Consider the following 19,465-nt stretch of genomic DNA (forward strand, 5'->3'; position numbering starts at 1 on the left):
ACTAAACTAAAATGAAGTCAAAGCACTTTCAATGTGATTTTCAGCAACAGAGAGAAGCAAGAAGCCAAACCTCATCCCATCACTCTTTATGATTACTGACTACATGAAAGTGATCAACTTGTATTCAGAAACCTCCACTGAATTGTACTGCAGCATTTCTATCTGTCCGGCTGCCACAGTTGCTTAGAAATGGAGTCTAAAGTGCTCACGGTGTTCTAGTGGTGTTCATGTTGTTTGAAAGCCTCTGTTGTTGCAGAGCCAAAACTGGATCATGCAGGCTGCAGCAGTCCCTGATTTGGGCTTTATGAAAGATTCCACTGTGCAAAAAACCCCGGTGGGTAAGTTTTACTGCAAAAACAGATGGGCTTCAAATAATAACACAATCATATAATTAACTTTGGTTTTAGAAACTCCTACCTTGCTGAGGTACAGTTAGAGACTGTATCCCATCTGTTGCATAATTTGTGTTAGGCACTCACTAACCTTTCATCAGTGGTCAGTTTCCTATGACAGAGCCACTCTTGGCTGGATGTTTTTGGGTGGAGGATCAATCTTAATCTAACAGTGACACTGTGAGAAAAGCCCACTAACACCACTGCCTGATACACTTGTATCAGCACCACCGGGTCAGTGCACAGACATTTTGTAGAACAGGGGCTCAAGTAAAAAAAGGGCAACAGTCCTTCATAGGAAACCAAACATAGTGTTAAAAGATTTTTTCTGGCTGCCAAAAATATTAATGTCAGTGGTATACGAAATACACAAAACATGTACTCGAGTTAAAGTAGAGATACCCAAGGTAAAACATTACTCCAGTAAAAGTAGAAGCCCTCCCTTTAGACCTCCACTTAAGTAAAAGTACATACGTTTTTTCCTCAAATATACTTAAGTAACGAAAGTGAAAGTACTAAAAGATGAATTATGGCTCTATTGTCTTATAAATTTTTCAACAAGATAACTCTTATAAATCTTGCTTAATCAACTCATTTTAGGAGAAGGTACTCTAGTGTCACTCTTCGTAAACCAATCTTTTAGTAGAATGTCATTAATTAGTCTGCCACTAATGTCTATCAAAATTATCATAAGCACAAAACACTGAAGGCAAACAATTTCTATTAGGTAGAACCAAGTGGCTTTTTGCAAACAAGCAAAGTTTCGGTTTAAGATATATTTGCAACTTTGTTACAAGTTTAAGTTTAATAAAAACTAACTTTAAACACAGGTTCACAAATGAGTTTTACCTTACAATACGGCATCTGTAGGTCTCTGTTCATAAACATAAACTAGCCAAAATTAATTTACTATAAAAGGAAATGTGTTTGTATAAATTCAGAAAAAAGACACATGCCAGTCACAACTGCATATGTGTACATATTTCTATATTGTGGTCTATTTACCCACAAAGTCAAGAGCAATATGTTATATCTGTTCACTAATTCTTTGATGTGTGATTGTCAGTCAGTGTTTGCATTAACCCAGTCCTGCTTTACCTGCTAAAGTGACCTAAGTATTGTGTGGATATGCTTGCAGTCGGAAGCTATGTCCAACAGGTCAAAACAAGTTCAAAACTAAGTGCGCGCTGTACCATGATTGGTGTGCTTGCTTTGCGCTTTGTTCGTTTTGATGTTACATTTTTATGCTCACAAAAGCCAAAAGGAGCGACAGATTTTGCATAATGTAGTGGAGTAAAAAGTAAGATATTTGACTTTGAAATGTAGTGGAGTCAAAGTAAAAAGTCACCCAAAATGGAAATACTTCAGTAAAGTAAAAATACAGGAAAAAAATACTTAAGTACAGTAAAAAAAAATACATTTACTTCGTTACTGTGCACCATTGATTAATGTTACTACATATGCATGGATTTGAAGCCCGATCACCAGTGTGCAAAGCTGTGACATTACACAGTACACTACTTAATCACTATGCAGTATTTAGTTATAACTGACAAGTGTAGGAAGTTAACACTCATTATTACTGAGTTTGTTTGGTTGTTGTTTAACATAGCCATATTATGGAATGTGACACTTTCTCAAAGAGATTATCTGCATTTTATCGGGGAGATTTCCAGGACTTTGGTGATGCATGAAGGGTCGGAGTTACTGTGGAAAAATCTCCACACACGGTCAGTACAGCGCCAGAGGGGGCATCCAGGAGCGAAGAATCTTGTAGAACCCAAGCTGACCTGTGATGTCTAGTCTCAGTGTGAGGCTGAGCCTAATTTCACTGAAAAAGATCTTGAAGAAAGGCAGAGGAAATTTAAAACACAATTATTATACCACACACCAACCGAAAGGTCACTTATGCACAGGGAAAAGGGGCAGGGGCTCAAGCCTCCCCTGGGGTCTATCTGTGCACATGCCTGAGCATCACACACATTTTATGCAACCACCATGTCAGTGTCACCGCTCTGAATGGTCCACTATCCAAATGATATCTGGTCAACAAAGGTACTGTGGTCAGAAAATGACCAGTGGGGTAGAAGGGTGTGACAAGTTAACATGGGCTATCTGTAACATCTCTGCTTCTTTGGTTCTCTCCAGCATGCAATTTTTAGTTGACTAGTCTGCTCTTTTACTATCATCTGTGCTCTTCCTTTAGGTAAGACAGCTTTCTGCTTCCTGGAGATAATTACAATCGAGCAACAGTAAAGCCTGGGTCTTGCTGCAGTGAGGTGCATTTACTTGTTGATTATATGCGATGTAAACTTGAAGCTAAGGCTGATAGTTTGAAGCTAAACATAACAGGTCTGCTTCATGAAAAGCTAATGAAATCGTTCCGTCCATCCACAGATCACAAATTTAATTTGCTCCTTTGTTGTTTTATTCGCTTTGGTGGGTAAAACTCATCTCTCTAAATGTTTATTTTGCTTTCATCAATCAGTTCAGTGGATAATGGCAAACAATTGAGAGCTGGAATAAGGCGTGTGTGTTAAATGAGGAATCAGTGAAATGGGGATGTTTGAAACCAGTTTTAGCGCTGCAGCCACAGAAATTTTTGTACTAAAGCCGTAATCCGCAACAGGCCATGCTTTATTCTTTGCTTTTACCATGGTTTAAGGGGGTGTAGATATGCATGACTCAGCGTAAAACCACTGTAACACACATTATATGATAATGTAATATGTAAGGATAATATGTTCAAGAAATGATTTATATTAATATTAAGAGCAGCAAAGTCTATTGTTGTCTATGTCAATTGTTGGCAAGCAAAGTAACAGCTTAATACTCTCTGAACAGCACAATGGTTTTACTAACTTGGTACATTAATGCAGAATTCAGTTCATGTACGTAGTCATAAATATTTTACAGCAGCTTTGAACCTGCTTAGCCAATCAGATTTTAGAACTGGAATTGTCCATTTTATTGAAACATTTAGCACTATGCATTTGCTAAAATATTTAATACATGTATGCATCCAAGGCTGTTTCAATTGCCTTGAATTTAACCTGGTCCTTGACTGCTATATTCACCTCAGCCCTAAACTTAAGCATTCATAACTTTTTATACCAGTTAGCTTGTGACATTTTCTACTGAGTTGGGAGTTGAGAAACTGGTTGTCTCACTTTTACCAATGAAATCAACAATTTAATTTAAAGCTATACTGTGTAATATTTGGGGATTTGGAGACCTACCTAATGGAAACATATAATTGCACACAAGAATTATAGGAGAAAATTTGGTTGTGCTTCAGATCCCTTCCCCGAGTGGATGAATCTGATAATTGGGAGTGGGTTAAAACAGTATTTAAAGAGAATGTGAAATAATATTGATATTACTCCAGTCCTTCGAGACCTTAAGCCTGCTTGAGTGTGACTTTTGCAGACGTCATTAAAATGTACATGAACATAAACAACGACATTTTGTTTAGTTGTGTTTGTGAACCAGTCTGAGTCTCAGTTTTTTAGTTTAACTCTGTAATGATAATGCCTGCCTCTCTCTCTCTCTCTCTTTCAAAAGCTGGTGATATGCTACATGACTTTTAAAAGTACATAATTAACATCAGTCTTACAGAATTTTTCGTCTTTTTGTCGTGAAGGTGTGTACACTAGACAATAAGGCAAAAAGAGAGCATCAGACAAATTTAGGTAAAGAGAAAGCACTCAAAATCCCAAATTGCCCCTGTTATCACATGATACAAACAAAACAAAACTGGACTGGACCTGTTTGTGTGTTTATGCATGCTCAAGAAGTGAAAGCGGGAACTGGAGATGAATGGATGAGAAACGCAGATATCACAGTGAGAGTTAAGGAAATATTTTACTACAACTGGCAACTGATTTAAAATGATAAAGAGAGTGACTCTTCAGCTGTATTCAACAAGCAGCTCCTCTTTCTCTGCAGCACATGCGTCATGCATCTACATGTCTTTGTTTTTTTCTCTCTTCCAGCTCTATGATTGGCTGTTGCCTGAATCACTCATTCAGCTAAATTGCTGGTCTCACACTACAAGACTCCATGAATGTTTTGAGTCATAAAAATCAAACATATTTGAAAATATTGGAAGGCCTCTTATCACTCCAGAGCTACAATGGATGGCAACAGATAGACTCATTCTCTTGCTGCCAGATTATCTTCACCGTCAGTTGCTTCTAAACAATCAGGTGAAAACTTTCGTAGTGTAGGAAACCCTGAAACTTATTGTTTTGTCTTGCTGATCCTCCTCCTTTCCTCTATGACAGAGACCGATTTCAAGTCGGCATCTCTTTTTGCCCAGGGTCTGGACATTTATAAGGAACTCTAATATTGTCTATACTATTGCCCTAATAACTGTCTGTAATCTGAAGTCTTCAAAAAGAATGAAAAGAATCAAAGAATATGTACAAAAATTAAAAAGGATAAAAAGGAATGAAACAGACTTCAGCCGCTGAGTTTTTGTCGAAGGAAGGAAAAGGCCTTTGCTTTATTGAGCATCAAATAGCAAGATGGTTCCAGGTCAACCACAATGCGAATATCATCTCAAAACATCCTTTTTCATTCCCCTCTGGGGTGATGAGGTAATCTCCCCACCCCTTGTACACAATTCCATACCATTTTAGTCCCCATCATATCCAAACCTTACACCTTTTTTGGTAACCTTTAAACCAAACACATATGATGTCTTTTTTTAAAAGCCCACTCTGGTCTGACTCTTACCAGATTGTTCTCTCCTTACAGGGCCCTCTTGCGCAACTCTCCATAGGGCCATCTTACATCACTCTCTATATACATCATTGCCATCTTACTGGATGTCCGAATATCAGAGCAGATGAGAGAAGCTGCTTAAAATACCCACCGAAGCGGCTTTTAGTGGAGGATACACCAGTGTATGTTACCAAGGAAGTCTTTTACAGATTTTAGAGTGACATAGCTGCAGACATGCCCAGAAAGAACACAGAGCAATCCAGCTATACTTTAAATTCTGTGTTTTATTTGGGTTTATATAATTATATGCTGTGTACATTGTACTTGGTGTACTGTGTATTTTGTACTTGGTGTACTTGATAATGGAGTAGAAAACCAAACATAAATATGTGGGCTCAGTATAGCTTAGGTTGTGCTTTCAAGCAGCATTGTGGTAGGCTTATTTTATCAACAGTTGACATGAACTTAATGACGTTGAAAGAAATCAGTTGTCCCATTTCCCAAATGCTTGTTCTCTCCATTCCTCCTGCTCCTCTCCTGTCCTTGATTCCTCCACATTCTTCTGGGGTAGGAGAGGAGGAGTAGGAAGGAAGTTGAAGGACAGAAGCAGTAGGAAAAGTTTCTGGTTGGAGCCAGTGTCTTAATCTTTTTGCCTTACAGTTATAGCAAAAAGGGCTCTACATCAGGGAATGCTCAGTCCTGGTTCTGGAGATTTGCCACCCTGGATATCCAACACACCTGGCCCTGATATTCAGATGCCCCTGCAGCGGTTCTGTTCTGTCCGTACTTTATGCTAAATAGCACCTTCTGATGGTTTTGAGTTTGGTAGCCTTCGTCTTTCTCGGTAACTGAAGCAGGAAACAGTTTAGTCTAATACTTGCTGTTTAGAATTATTCTGCTGCAGTCTTATTTGTTTATTCCATCTAATGCATCATCTCTTGCTTAATATTTTATAAGTATTTGTGGTTCATGTTCACTTTAGCACTTTATTTTCAATTGTGTTGAAACGACTATGTAGCCTTGATTCTACATCCTGCTATTGTTAGCTCAGCCTTTATTCTTTGACTCTATGTGTATATAAACCATATATGGAGAGCTTAAAGGCATTTATATACAAGATTTGTAATTTGTCATTGGAGTTTGCATAGCTCTAAAATGTTTATTCAGTTATATGTTAAGCTGACAGCGTGTAAGTTTTCATAATCAGCAGAGCATTGTATTCAACAGCCTTCTCCAGTCACCCTATACTGTTGTATATTATTCAGCTTGCTATAGCTGTAATAGCACTACTCATGTTGCCTTGTGTCATTCTTATTTTTCTTTAAAGCTTCACTCATATTCATTTGGTGCAGGTATGTGCAGCTAAACAAAGCACTGGAGCTTGGAGGCTATATCCTGACTCTTGTGTATTCGTTTGAAAGGATTTGGCTTGCTATTTAATTATGTACATATATACACAGAACGAGATCAGTGTACCTTCACTTCCTGGTGTGTTACGTTAAGGTTGGAGCTAAACTCCAGCAGGGCAGTAGGTCTTCAGGACCAGGACTGAGCACCCCTGTTCAACATAGTACTGAAAGGGGGTTCTTTGACTCTCAACAATAGTGGGCCCCTTTGAAAAGAGTTCTTTAAACAACATTTACAGATGTTTATAGAGAAAAACCATCTGACCATGTAAAGAAACATTTATGCATTCACCTGCTTCTTTGAGTGTCCGTGGTTCTATATACATCCATTGCTTTCACTACAGAACCCTTGAAAAAACAATTATTTAAGAGTGCTATGCATGTTTTCTTTTTAAGTTCCAGTTTTTGATCTTCTCCTTTTTAGAAATGATTGACTTGGTGTTTGTCAAACTTTTCTTAATCTTTTTCTTGGTCTAGCTGTGGTAAATTACCCAATACAACAAATTTGCAGTTGTTATATTAAGTCGCAGCTCTAGCATTCAGGATGCGATAAGGCTTGTGTCTGAAACAATTGCCAGGCGTAGGGGTTCTCCAACATTCTGCTTTTCAGTTATCTGAAGATGCATACTGTTCTTTATTATTAGAAATGTTATTTATTATTGCTTTATTATTAGAATGCTTTATTAGAAACTCTTCCCTTTTAGCTCCACCTTGATGATATAGAGTTAGAGACTGTAGCCCATTTGTTGATGCACAGTTTTTGCTAGCCATGCTCCAGCCTTTCATCAGTTGTTGGTTTCTGACCACAGAGCCACTCTTGGCTTGTCTGTATTTTATTTTGGATGTGCCTGTTTCCTGACAAAAATTTTGGATCTTCTCTTGGAGTTGTTGTCTAACAACTCTGTGCTTAAGACTCTGACACTTTTTGGACCTGGTCACACCTGGTCATTATTCTTAGCGCTAAAAAATACTTTTAGTGGACAGTCTTCAGTGGGAGATGCAGAATTAGCCTTCACTCATTCAGCATCTGGAAAATTAGCCCTGAACGTCTGTTCGCTCTTCCTGGGATCAGAAAGCTGGAAAGCATGACGAGCGAGACAGCTGGTGCTTATATGCAGTTTGATGTAATTCAACCAAAGACGTCTCACTGTGTTAAGCCACTTTCAGTTTAGAAGGATTTAGACGTACCAGTCTGTACTTTCACATCACACTCAATTACACGCAGGGACCCACAACAGGGAAACTATCGAAGCATCTTCATCATTTGATGAATTTCCTTTTCTCATCCGAAGCCCCCAGTAAGCAGAAATGGACGTCTTATTAAGCTCTCCATCTCAAGAAGGGACAAAAGAGGCGGTTTACCTTTCTTCATGCCTTCAAAGGTCTTTCGCCGTTAGCTCTGTGATAGCTCCACACTCATTTTTCTTTTATGAACACTGTGACTGGAGCTGCATAATACTGAGGGAAAGGGGCGAATCTGACATTTATTGGTGATGGGTTTGAAGGCGAGAGAAAGAATTTGCACTAAAATGACTGTGAAAGAGCTTACTGTCACAGATTTCGAAGGGTTACAAAGAAGGGCCTGCTGTGACAAAAGTTATTGTTCACAACTTTGGAATAAAAGAGACATTTGAATCAAAGTTGCAAAACTTCATTTCTTAAAGTGGTAGTTTGCCAAAAAAATCTAATTTACACAGTTCCCCCAAATGTAGCTGATCAGCCAAGGCATGTTTACTTCTTTGGATTTTCACTGGTCCTATGAGGCTAATGTGGCTAACAAGTAATAGACAAGTAGTCTTTCAAAAAAGGACATTTGATTGGACACAGTTTAGACTTCAGGAGAGTCACTTCTGCCTTTTTTCAGTGTGTGACATACTCAGAGGTGGTAATAAATTGAATCTACTCTCTAAAATATGAATTAAAACTCTTCTACCCTGTCTAAGGCTAGTACTGTGACTCCTTGGTTTAAAACTGATCTGTCATTTATACAGTACTTGAATCTTTTTTCTACGAAGCAGTAACTACAGTTATTTGATTTCACTCACCATTCAGTGAGACAAGTGACAGTGGTGGGTTGAAACAAGAGGCCTGAAGCCACAAAGAAACTGATCCAGGTGTGCACAGAAGAGTCTGTTCCTGTCCTGACTTTTGAAATTTTTATTGAAGAAAATGATGATTCACAGATATAGGTGGAGGGAAATACTGTAAGAAGCAGCACTGCAATCATTTTTACTTGTCTGAATGGGGAACTGTGTTGATCCAGAACTGACTCACGCTGTCATGCTTGTGCTGCTCTTTGAGCAAATCTGATTTTGACATTTCCAAGATCTCCCATTGACGAGATGCTTCGTCCAGAGATGGAAGTAACCTTTTGGCTTCAGCAGTCCACTGGCCATCTGCAGAAACGGAGAACAGCTGTCACAAAAACTAGAGGATTTCACTTGAGAGCTGGTTGCTCCTTGAAATTGTTTAGCAGTCTCATCATGAACATGCACATCATGGAGTCTCCTTGCAATGCAATTTTCTTCCCTGTAGATCTTGTTCAAGCAATGCCAACTTTAAGTAGAAAGCTTCAACTGCCTCATACATGTCTGCAACGTATGGTTCTTGCTTTGCGATTGCAAATTCAGCAGAATTATTTGGGTCAGTTCATTATAAATGATTTAGCCAGTTGTGTGTCCTTGAATGGTGAGCAAACAAAGCAGTTATTCCTGAAAAACTCTCCTGTCAAAAATCTCATGAAAATCTCATGTCCATTCTATCACAAGATCTGTCAGTGGCGAGTGACATGAAATCAGCTTTCTTTAAATCAGAGAGCAGAGCAGACAGGCAGTCCTCCGCTAAAACTTCTACTCTTCCTACTGCAGTGTTGTCTGATAGTGGCATCTGCCTTAACAAGTCTATGACTGTTTTCTTAGTTTTTTCGACATGACTTGAAACTTCTTCCACTATTTCAACCGCACACATCTTTATCAACTCATCATCTGTGAAAGGTTTCTTAGTTTTTGCTCCACAACACACGCAGTAATGCTGCCATTGTGTTCTCTTGTGCACAGTTTTGTGGATAGTGGTAACAGAATGACTGTAAGAGGCAATCAAATGTGCAGTCTTTTGTTTTTCAAAAGTTGTCATTGAAGCTGCTATTACGTGTTTCGAAGTGTCGCTTAAAATTAGCCACCTTGCAGATGGCTAGAGTTTGAGAGCAAAGCAAACAAGTTCGTTTAGCATTAGTATGGTTCGGTAAAATAAAACCATGAACTGGCACTGGCTAGGTTTTTGTTCAAGCATGACTTATATGCGCTGTGTCTACAGAATGAGACTGGTAGATCGCTATGATGCTCTGGTTTGTTTTGTTCTTTTTGGCGCCAGTAGCGTACGTAGGCGTGCCTATGTCTTGGCGGGAGACCAACGGTTTAACTCTTGGGGGCCGTATTTGGCCCATGGGCCACCTATTGGGAAACCCTGGTTTTAGTTGTATCGGCGTACTTTGATGTCAAAATGCGTACCTGCTATGCAAAATGCATAAAGGTTGGCAGGTCTGAGTATCGGCTAGTCATCAGGTCTCTGTGAACAACCCAACTAAATTTGTTATTCACTAAATGTTTAGCTAATTAGAACCATCCAAATCATGAAATCCTTTCTAGCTTGCTGATATATCCTATGAATTTTGGCCAACTAATCTGGTTTAGTTGTTTGTTGAGCATGTCTGTCTCCTTATTTGACAATATGAGGAGCATGGTGGTACTGTTAGTGTCACTAAGCTAAGTAAGCAGACATTTTAATTAGTTAGGCTATGACCTACTGAACAAAACCAATATTATTTAGTGTAGCTAGCCCTGATGTGAATCACACATGCAGTGCTAACTTACCCATTACCTAACTAGCTAATGTTAGCAAACAGAAACATACCGGTATTCTGATGAATTGTGCAACCTTGACGAAATGTGCTATCATAGCCCATATTTATATGTAGAGCTCTACATAAAACTAGGTAGAATATTTTGATAGCCTAAATCACACAAAACTGATGTCAGCTTCTTATTCACCAGCTTTTTGTTCAAATTTTCCTGTTCCACTTTAAACGATGCAGCAGTTACATTTTGGCATCTTAGGCCACTGCCCGCTCTGGCACCATTTAAGGTGGAATGGGAAAATTCGAACAATAAGCTGACAAATAGGAAACTGACTTCAGCCTCATCTAAATAAAAAAATGCTACCAGTGTTAAAACTGCAGTGTGGATGTGTTGATAGCCATTCGGATGTGAAATGGGCTCTGCACAGACTCTCACTGCCTTTGGAACCATCAGGACCCCAATCCACCCTTTTGATGGCCTGGACACATAATTTTCTGCAGTGTTTGGCAAAGGGATGTGATCCCCTCAGGATATTAAACATTCTCCAATCATCTTCTCTGCGGTTGGTGCAGTTTACCGCACAACAACTCCTTGTCATTCTTACTTTATGCTGTGAAGAGAAAATATGTGCATGTCTCAACAGATTTTTGGTAATCAGATCATGTTAGGATTTCACCCCCAGGATGCATTATGATTGGATCATTCCAACCACATTCAGAGGAGGTCGGAGATGGATCTTGACCACATTCAGGCCCAAATTATCTAATGGGTATGGTCCACTTGTCCATTGAGCCACTAGGGGGCCTCAATGAGCAATTATGAAAAAATCTGAACCCAAGAGCAAATAACTTGATGATCTGGGCCTGACCATATTTAACACTAATGTAAACAGAATACGTTTTTGTTTTGCATATACAATTATGTGAATGGAAATGCATCTGCCAAGCACTGACTAACAGGTGAGAGGGTAAACAATAAAACAATCAATGGAGGATACGCAAGGCTGGAATTCCCCAAACCAATAGCTTTCTTGCACTCTGGGCCAGTTAAAGCATCTAAGCCAAGCTGAAGAAAAATAAAGTAAATCAGAAATGATGTAAGTGCTGATGTGCTTTTTCTGCAAGGAAAGTAAAATTGGATCTTATCTGGTCAAACTGGGGACATATTTCAGAGAAAAGAGTAAATGGAATCTGGCTGAATAATATCCAGATATGATCACATATTACTGCAAAGTGTAAGTACGCAGGCTTTAAGGCTCATTCTCGCAAACTGATTTAAAGTCTTCAAGAGTTTTAACTTTAACTTTTAACTGACTTGGACTTTGAACTGCTTTTGCTTTGAATGATCCTATACCTTATTTATGTTAATTTTATTAAAAATGAATATTAAATTTTAGTCCCATTAGTCCTATAAGTTTTTTTGTACATTAACTCAATCAGTTTGTAATAAGCAATGTTGTATGCCTGCATTTGGCAAAGTCTGTGCCAGAGTTTGGGTTTTTGTGACAATTTCCACTTCATTCAGTTTGGTTGGTTAACGGCTACAGTTAGGGGTGTCTCAGCATCCGGCTGTTTTACGAGGCTGAAGTCGCTTCTCATTCGCCAGCTTCTCGTTCTAATTTTCCCGTTTCACCTTAAATTCTGCCTTAGGCGCCGAATGTAACTGCTGCACCATTTAAGGTGGAACGGGAAAATATGAAAGAGAAGCGAGTTCATTTTCGCAACTTTTTTTTTAACTCTCGTTGCAGATTTAACCAACCGCGCTGCTTGTAAATGCGAATAAGTCCTCCAAAAGTTCATCTTAATCTCTGTTTTTTCGTTCGCTCCTGACCTCGGGGCTATGTGACCTGCTGTCTGCTGTCTGTTCTCGGTCGTTGAGAACAACACACACACACACACACACACACACACACACACACACACACAACGAGACCAAAACTGAAGTTATAAGATCACTAAAGAAAACGGGAAGGATGGCTGTAACGTGCTGCGTGGACACCCATTACCACTGGATCTTATTTCAGGGTAACAGCGCGTTTTATCGCAGATGAGTGGCAGCAGTGTCTCTGAATGAGAGCCTTCTAGTTCACTTGCCACATCACTTCCATTTGATTTATTAATAAAAGATATTTTAGATATTTGAAGCAAAGTATTTGTATTCATCCATAATGCATTTACATTATGGATCATTACAAATACTTTGCTTTAAAACTACCAAGTCCTCAGACAGTAGGAAGATAGAAATCCTGTATAGAGAAAAAAGATGCATCGAGATGCATTGATAATTGATAATTTTATAATCGCATCGCAGCCCTCTGAATCGTAATCGAATCGAATCGCGAGGTGCCTAAAGATTCCCACCCCTAGCTACAGTGCACCAAATTACACATGTGGATGTTCATTAATTGATCACAATTGGTGCCCTATTACTTTCACAACTGCCACAATTTGACCCAACAACAATTACTTTGCATGAAAATAGAGGCACTAAAGGTCTATGTGTATCACATTTAAACCAATTATAGTAAACTGTACTTGTTGTCTGCTTCTTTATAATAAGTCAAGTTGAACAAGTTGAACAGGTCACTGATGCAATTGCTTTTCTGTTCTTTTATCTGCTTTTATTAGCAGTGGCTAATAATGGCATGAGAACAATATGAGCCTCTGTCAAGAGTCAAACGTTAAAACAGATAGATTATGTGGACTGTACTGATGTGTGTCTGACATGCTAAACTCTCTTGTTTGGTGCAAACCATCTCAAAAATGCATTTCCGCCAGCTGCAAACTAAACCAGGGTTCACTTGGAAGTGGACTGAAACCTATGTTTTCTGACTGTCCACAGTTACATAATTTAGTGCGTGTTGGGCATTCACACCTGTCAAAATACACCTGTTGAGTGTTTGTACTTGTCAAAATGGACTGAACGAAAGAAAATGTTTGACTGGTCTACTCTTACTTGGGTAATTTCCTTTATTAATACTTTTACTTGTGCTCAAGTAGATTATCAATGTAGTTGTGCAACTACTTTTCAGGATTTTTTTGGACTTGGATATGTATGCATGTATCAGTATTTTGTACAGTGTCAGAAATCACATAAGCAAGTCTCTTTGAGATTCAGATGTCCTTTGAGAGAAGTATGAATGCAGCTTGTCTGATGCTAATTGGTGTAGTATTAGCTTCCATTATTTGTTAGATTAGCCTAGCAAAACTAAGGAAGCAAACTTGGTACACCACACATGTCTTGGCTGCATGTCTTGGTCAATGCATGTGAAACAAGTTTTGATTATTCTAGAATTCCAGTCTTCCTCTCTCTCTTACTGAAACAGTTTGCTCCAGAGATTCTGGTAGAAAGTCAAAATATATCAAGGTCGCATAAAAGCGTCACGGCATGTTGAATATCGGCTAGCAGATCCGTCTGAATAATCCATGCTGTTTGATGAAGTGTGGGCATTAGCTTTTATTTTGGAGTTCATTTGTAAAGGGTCCCCTCGTGTCTGGAGAACTGACAGCGGCAGATGGTTCCCATGACGCTCAGCTGAAATTGCACAGACAAATCAGCAGGACTAATGAAGAGCGCAGCATCTGTGGGATTCCACAGTGCTGAAGGGTGTGTTAGAGAGGACGCTGGGTGCAGGGTGTGTAGGAAGGAAGGCCCGCACTGCGCTGCTGAGTGTACTTTATGATGTGTGTAATGGCCATGGTGGATGCAGTTAATTAGCTTTAATAAGAACCTCTCTTCACTCTGTGGGTGGCTGAGGGTTATATGAGGGATATGACTGCCTCAGTGCAATCATAGATAGACAGATAAATAGGCAGACAGACAGACACACACACTCACTCACTTTGCGGTTGCAAATTTTCAACACAGTGTTGTTTGGGTACCACTGGGTACCACTATGTGGAGGGGTATTGTGGATGTTAGCATATATGTAAATTTTTTGTAAATATTTTGCACCTTATATCTCCACTTTTTATGTCATTTAAAAAAAAAAATTAATTGATTAAAAAGTTCCAATCCCCTTTGCATTGTTAAAATTTCATGATTAATGAACAGACATAAATGTTCCAAAATTACTTGGAAAAAATTGTTACATGAACTTCCATTAAGTTAAAATTAAGATTTTTTTTCTTTTTCTTAACAAGTTTCCATTTTAGAGACCCAAAATGGACGATTTGTTTCATGTCTTTCTATTAGGCCAACTTAAGCCCTATTTAAGCTGGTCTAGTTTTACTGAAGGAGGTTCTGTAATGATCTGTAGGGGATTTGACAGACCTGTTTGTTTGGAATAAAGAATTTGAATAATTAGATCCAAGCATCATAGCCTGGACAATCACTTAAGTGTGAAGATTAGAATGAAATGGATAACAAAACTAATAACTAAAAACTAACTTGCATTAAAAATACTAAAGTGGGATCATTGAATTTGACAGATGCCACCTAATAGGACTAAAAACACATTACTCTCTGAGAGATACCTTCAGATATTTCATTTCATTCTCCTTCTATTTAGCCCATCACCAAAAATGTTTAAGATTACAGTAGTCCTGTTTTAAACCTGAGGATAAAGGAACTTTTTGAACCCCAGTTTTATGGTTAGCCTTGTCTTTCAATCACCAAAAACTAGATGCATTGATATCTGTTACCAAGAGAATTATAGAAGTTAATTGGCTTTAAAATTATTAGTTAACAGGCATGTAAAAAATATGGACATTGAAGATTAATATGGGATTTAAATCATGGATTTCATTGATAATCTTACAAATTACTGCACCTCCCCATGTCAAACTAATCTAGCTCTAGTTAATCTAGCATTAGTTAAACTTTGGATAGCCTGCGGATACATAAAATATCAGCAGCGCAAGCTTTTTATTCCAAAAGCAACGCAAATGGCTGCAAAGCACATATTTCTGCGATTCTTCTTTTTACACCAGTTGCTTGAACAAACAAAGGAACAAGTACACCATTGTAGGATACAAGCTTCTAGAAGCAAGTGGCAAAAATGCATGTGAATGCTGTTGCAGTGCTGGCGCACATGGCCTGTGTAAAGGACCATTGTGTAATATAAGTGGTGCGCTGCTTCTGGTTTAAAATAAGCTTCTACTCCTATGAAAAATAAAGAAAAACAGAACTAAAGGAGGCCTTGCACTTGACCGGTCTCAGGAAAAAGTCTTGAGACAAGACTGAACTAATTAGTTTGTGGATTCTAGATTGTTCTATATAGTGAACTCACTGGGGATTGACCACAGAATGTATGAAAGATACATTGTTATAAAAAAATATTGTGGATGTGCTGCAAGTGATATTTTTTATGTATTTAATTATTTTTGCGAGTACGAACCATGTATTCAATGCACTGGGAGTGAGAATAGTAATCATGTTTGAAGTGTTTTTTACAGGCGAGTTCAGGACTCATGGTTTCAAATTTTTTTGCATGAATGCATATTGTCCACCTGATGCACCCGGTATGCATTAGCTGTAAGAGTCCTATGTGCAATTTCTTCCAAAAGATAAATAAAAACGACTGTAACAAAAACCCAGTCTTGACTTATTTTATTTTATTCATTTATTTATTTATTTATGGGTAGGAGGGGTATTTTTTCAAAATTGTTTTGAATAATGTCTTATAAATTTGAATATCTAATTTGACTGAGTGATGGTTACCTTGGTTAAGGAGTAGTGTTGGCATTAAAGAGTGACAAATACAATATGATAAAAAAATAGCAGTTGTCAGTCAATGATGCAATTTAGAATTATTCTACCTCTGAAGTCTGTTAACAGTTGGCTGTGGTGGCCAAGCAACAGAAGTTCTTAAAAACACAGAATTCAACTGATGTGTCATACATTTAACATATTAGTCATACACATGAATGTGTGTGTGTGTGTGTGTGTGTGCGCGTGTGTGTGTGACTCATGTTTTACGGGCTGCTATATTTCAATGTCTGGCAGTGTAACCTCCTGGCCAGAGCACATTCATCAGAGGATTTTTTCTTTAATGATATTTTCAGAGCGGTCAGTAAATGACGCTCCTGCTCTGGTCCACATATGAATCCTAACATCTGTTTGATTTTCCCATCAAAGGCTAATGCTAATGTGCTAATGCTAGCCTGATGATAGATTTAATTTAATTGTTATTATTATTTTTAATAATTGCATGGGACTGAGTAACGGTCTGGAATCTGTAAAAAAAACTTTGCTTAAATAAGGAGTTACATGATATGCATGTGTATGTGTTTGTGTGAGTGTGTGTGTGTGTGTGTGTTTGTGTGAAGGAGGGAGGGAGTGAGGGAGGTAAATAAAAAGATTACTCACAGGTAAGAGACTCCAGCCACAGTGACTGAACACAGCGCATGGAAATGAGAAATCAATCAGTACTGTCAAACTGGATAAAGCTGCAGGGAGAGAGAGAGAATGGGGGAAAGAAACAGAAAGAGAGAAAGAGTAAGAGAGAAAGAATTGTTGAGATTGTTGTTCAGATTCTCTTGCACTTTGTAGTTCAGTACAGACTGTAGTACAGTGTTTGTCTGCATACTTTGTTAGCCCCCTTTCACCCTGTTCTTCAATAGTCAGGACACTCACAGGACCACCACAGCAGGTACTATTTGGGTGGTGGATCATTCTCAGCACTGCAGTGACACTGACATGCTGGTGGTGTGTTAGTGTGTGTTGCACTGGTATGAGTGGATCAGACACAGAAGTGCTGCTGGAGCTTTTAAACACCTCAGTGTCACTGCTGGACTGAGAATAGTCAATCAACCAAAAATATCCAGCCAACAGCGTCCTGTGGGCAGCGTCTTTTACCACTGATGAAGGACTAGAGGATGACTAACACAAATTCTGCAGCAGCAGCTGAGCTAGTGTCTCTGACTTTACATCTACAAGGAGGACCCAAAGCTGGTCGGCCCTATACGCTCACTATGCACATTGTGCTGCTTTTTGATTATAACTTTAATGAGAGGATGAAGCAGAACTGTCCCCTTTGTAGAATTTTGCTTAGGACCCCAGGGAGGTCAGGACCAGCTCTGGGTGGACCAACAAGGTAGGTGTCTCTAATATAGTGGACAGTGAGTGGACACAGTGTTTAAAAACTCCAGCAAAGTAGAGAAAGCAATTTACTTTTTACTCTGGTCCTTGTGTTTAATATCACTGTGTTGTGCTGATTCAGCTCCTGGACTGCGTCACTGCTGCTCGCACCTTTGACTTTGTATCTTTATCATTTTATTTTAGATCAAAAGGATGCAAAGGAGGAGAACAGATCCTAACAAATTCCACTGCCTATGCTGATACATGTTGGATGTATTAAAATGTTTTACTGCAGTTTTATAGGGAGACTTTTTTACATTCAAGGCTATTTTTACTTACTTACTATGTGGCAACTTTTATTTCTTATTTTGACCTGTAATTACCTTTATCTATATCCAGTGACAATTTTAAACAGAAAGCTGTTCTCTTTGTCTTTATTTAATCACATTATGTAGCTATCATACTCATTATTATGATCATTTCATTTATTTAATTTTTTTTAAATGCATCTTTCTTTGACCCCTGATCTCTTGTCTCTTATGCCTTTCATCTCATTTCATTTCATGTCTTTTTGGTAGACCACAGTGTTTTTTATGCGCAGTCAGCTCGATAATTATTGGCACCCTTGGTCCTTAGTAAAGATGGGTAAAAACAGGTCTTGAAAATATATTTGTGGTTAGCTTTTTGATTAGCTTAATCTCACACAGAAAATATCAGAAAAAATAACCTTTGTTTGAAATAAATTTAGCCACATTTTTAACAAAACCATGTGTCATTAGTAGCCTTGCATGTAATACTTTGTGTAACCTCCTTTTTACCAACATAACAATGAGTCTTCTCCTATAATCCTCTCTTTTGGGCTCTCCTCTTCAGCTCACTACACAGGGTTTTTGTGGTGTCTAGGTCAGGGGACTGGGATGGCCATGTCAAAAGCTTGATTCTGTGGCCATTGAGACATTTTGTGTGAATTTGGCTATATGTTTTGGATCATTGTCCTGCTGGAAGATCCAACCACGATCGCAGTTTTAGCTTTTGGCAGAAGCAGCCAGATTTAAAGTCTCCTGGTACTTAATGGAGTCCATGATGCCATGTATCCTGACAAGATTCCCAGAGCCTTTGTAGAAAAAACAGCCAAAAAACTTGTCAAATTTTCCACCATACTTAACAGTGAGGATGAGGTTCTTTTTTGTATAACAGTATTTACACAAAACCCACCTTGATTGTTTGTTGTCAAGAATTTTCTTTTTTGTTTTTTGCTTCATCTGAACCTAGAACCCAGTTTCAGTAGTGTCTGTCAAACAGGTGGTTAGATGAAAAAAAAGACTTTGCTCTGGCATGTCTTCCAAGTAGTTTGTTTGTTTGTTTGTTGGCACAGAGGTGGCGTTTTGTGGTTTTGGGGACTTGAAGACCCCAAAGTGCTACCATCTTTGGCAAATGTCCAACCAAAATCCCCTACTCTCTACTCATCCTCCTCAAAATTCACTTATGTCCTCTTCCACACAGGTTCAGTGCCACTTTAGTTGTTTTAAACTTATTAATTATTGACCTAACAGTGGATATGGGCATTTTCAGTTGTGTAGCTATTTTTATGCCCATTTCCTGATGTATGTCGGTCAGCACCCTTTTGTCTTATTTCATTTAAGTATTCTCTAAATAAGTGGTCATCACCCCTGTCTTGGAGATCTACTTTCCTGCAGACTTTAGCTCCATCCCTAATGGACCCCATCTGACCTATTGAATTATTTTCTTCCGAAGACCTTGATGGCTGAATTAAGTGTTAATTTTGGGTTGAAGGTGAAATCTGCAGGAAAGTAAATCTTCAGGAGGTGGTTTGGAGAGCATGGCTCTAGACTGAAGAATGAAAGGAATTTGACACTGTGTCTACATATTTGTACCCCAGTGAAATAGGAGGCCTTGGGTGACCAAGTTCCTTAGGTGGAATTAAAAAAAAGAAAAAAGAAAAAACATAAGAATTTGTAGGTGTGCCAATAATTGTGATGTGGTTTTTTGAAGAACATATCTGCTTTCTTAGATTAAATTTACTTTAATTAAAGCTTTGATATTT

Source organism: Colossoma macropomum, unplaced genomic scaffold (genome assembly GCF_904425465.1).
Source record: "Colossoma macropomum unplaced genomic scaffold, Colossoma_macropomum, whole genome shotgun sequence".
NCBI lineage: Eukaryota > Metazoa > Chordata > Actinopteri > Characiformes > Serrasalmidae > Colossoma > Colossoma macropomum.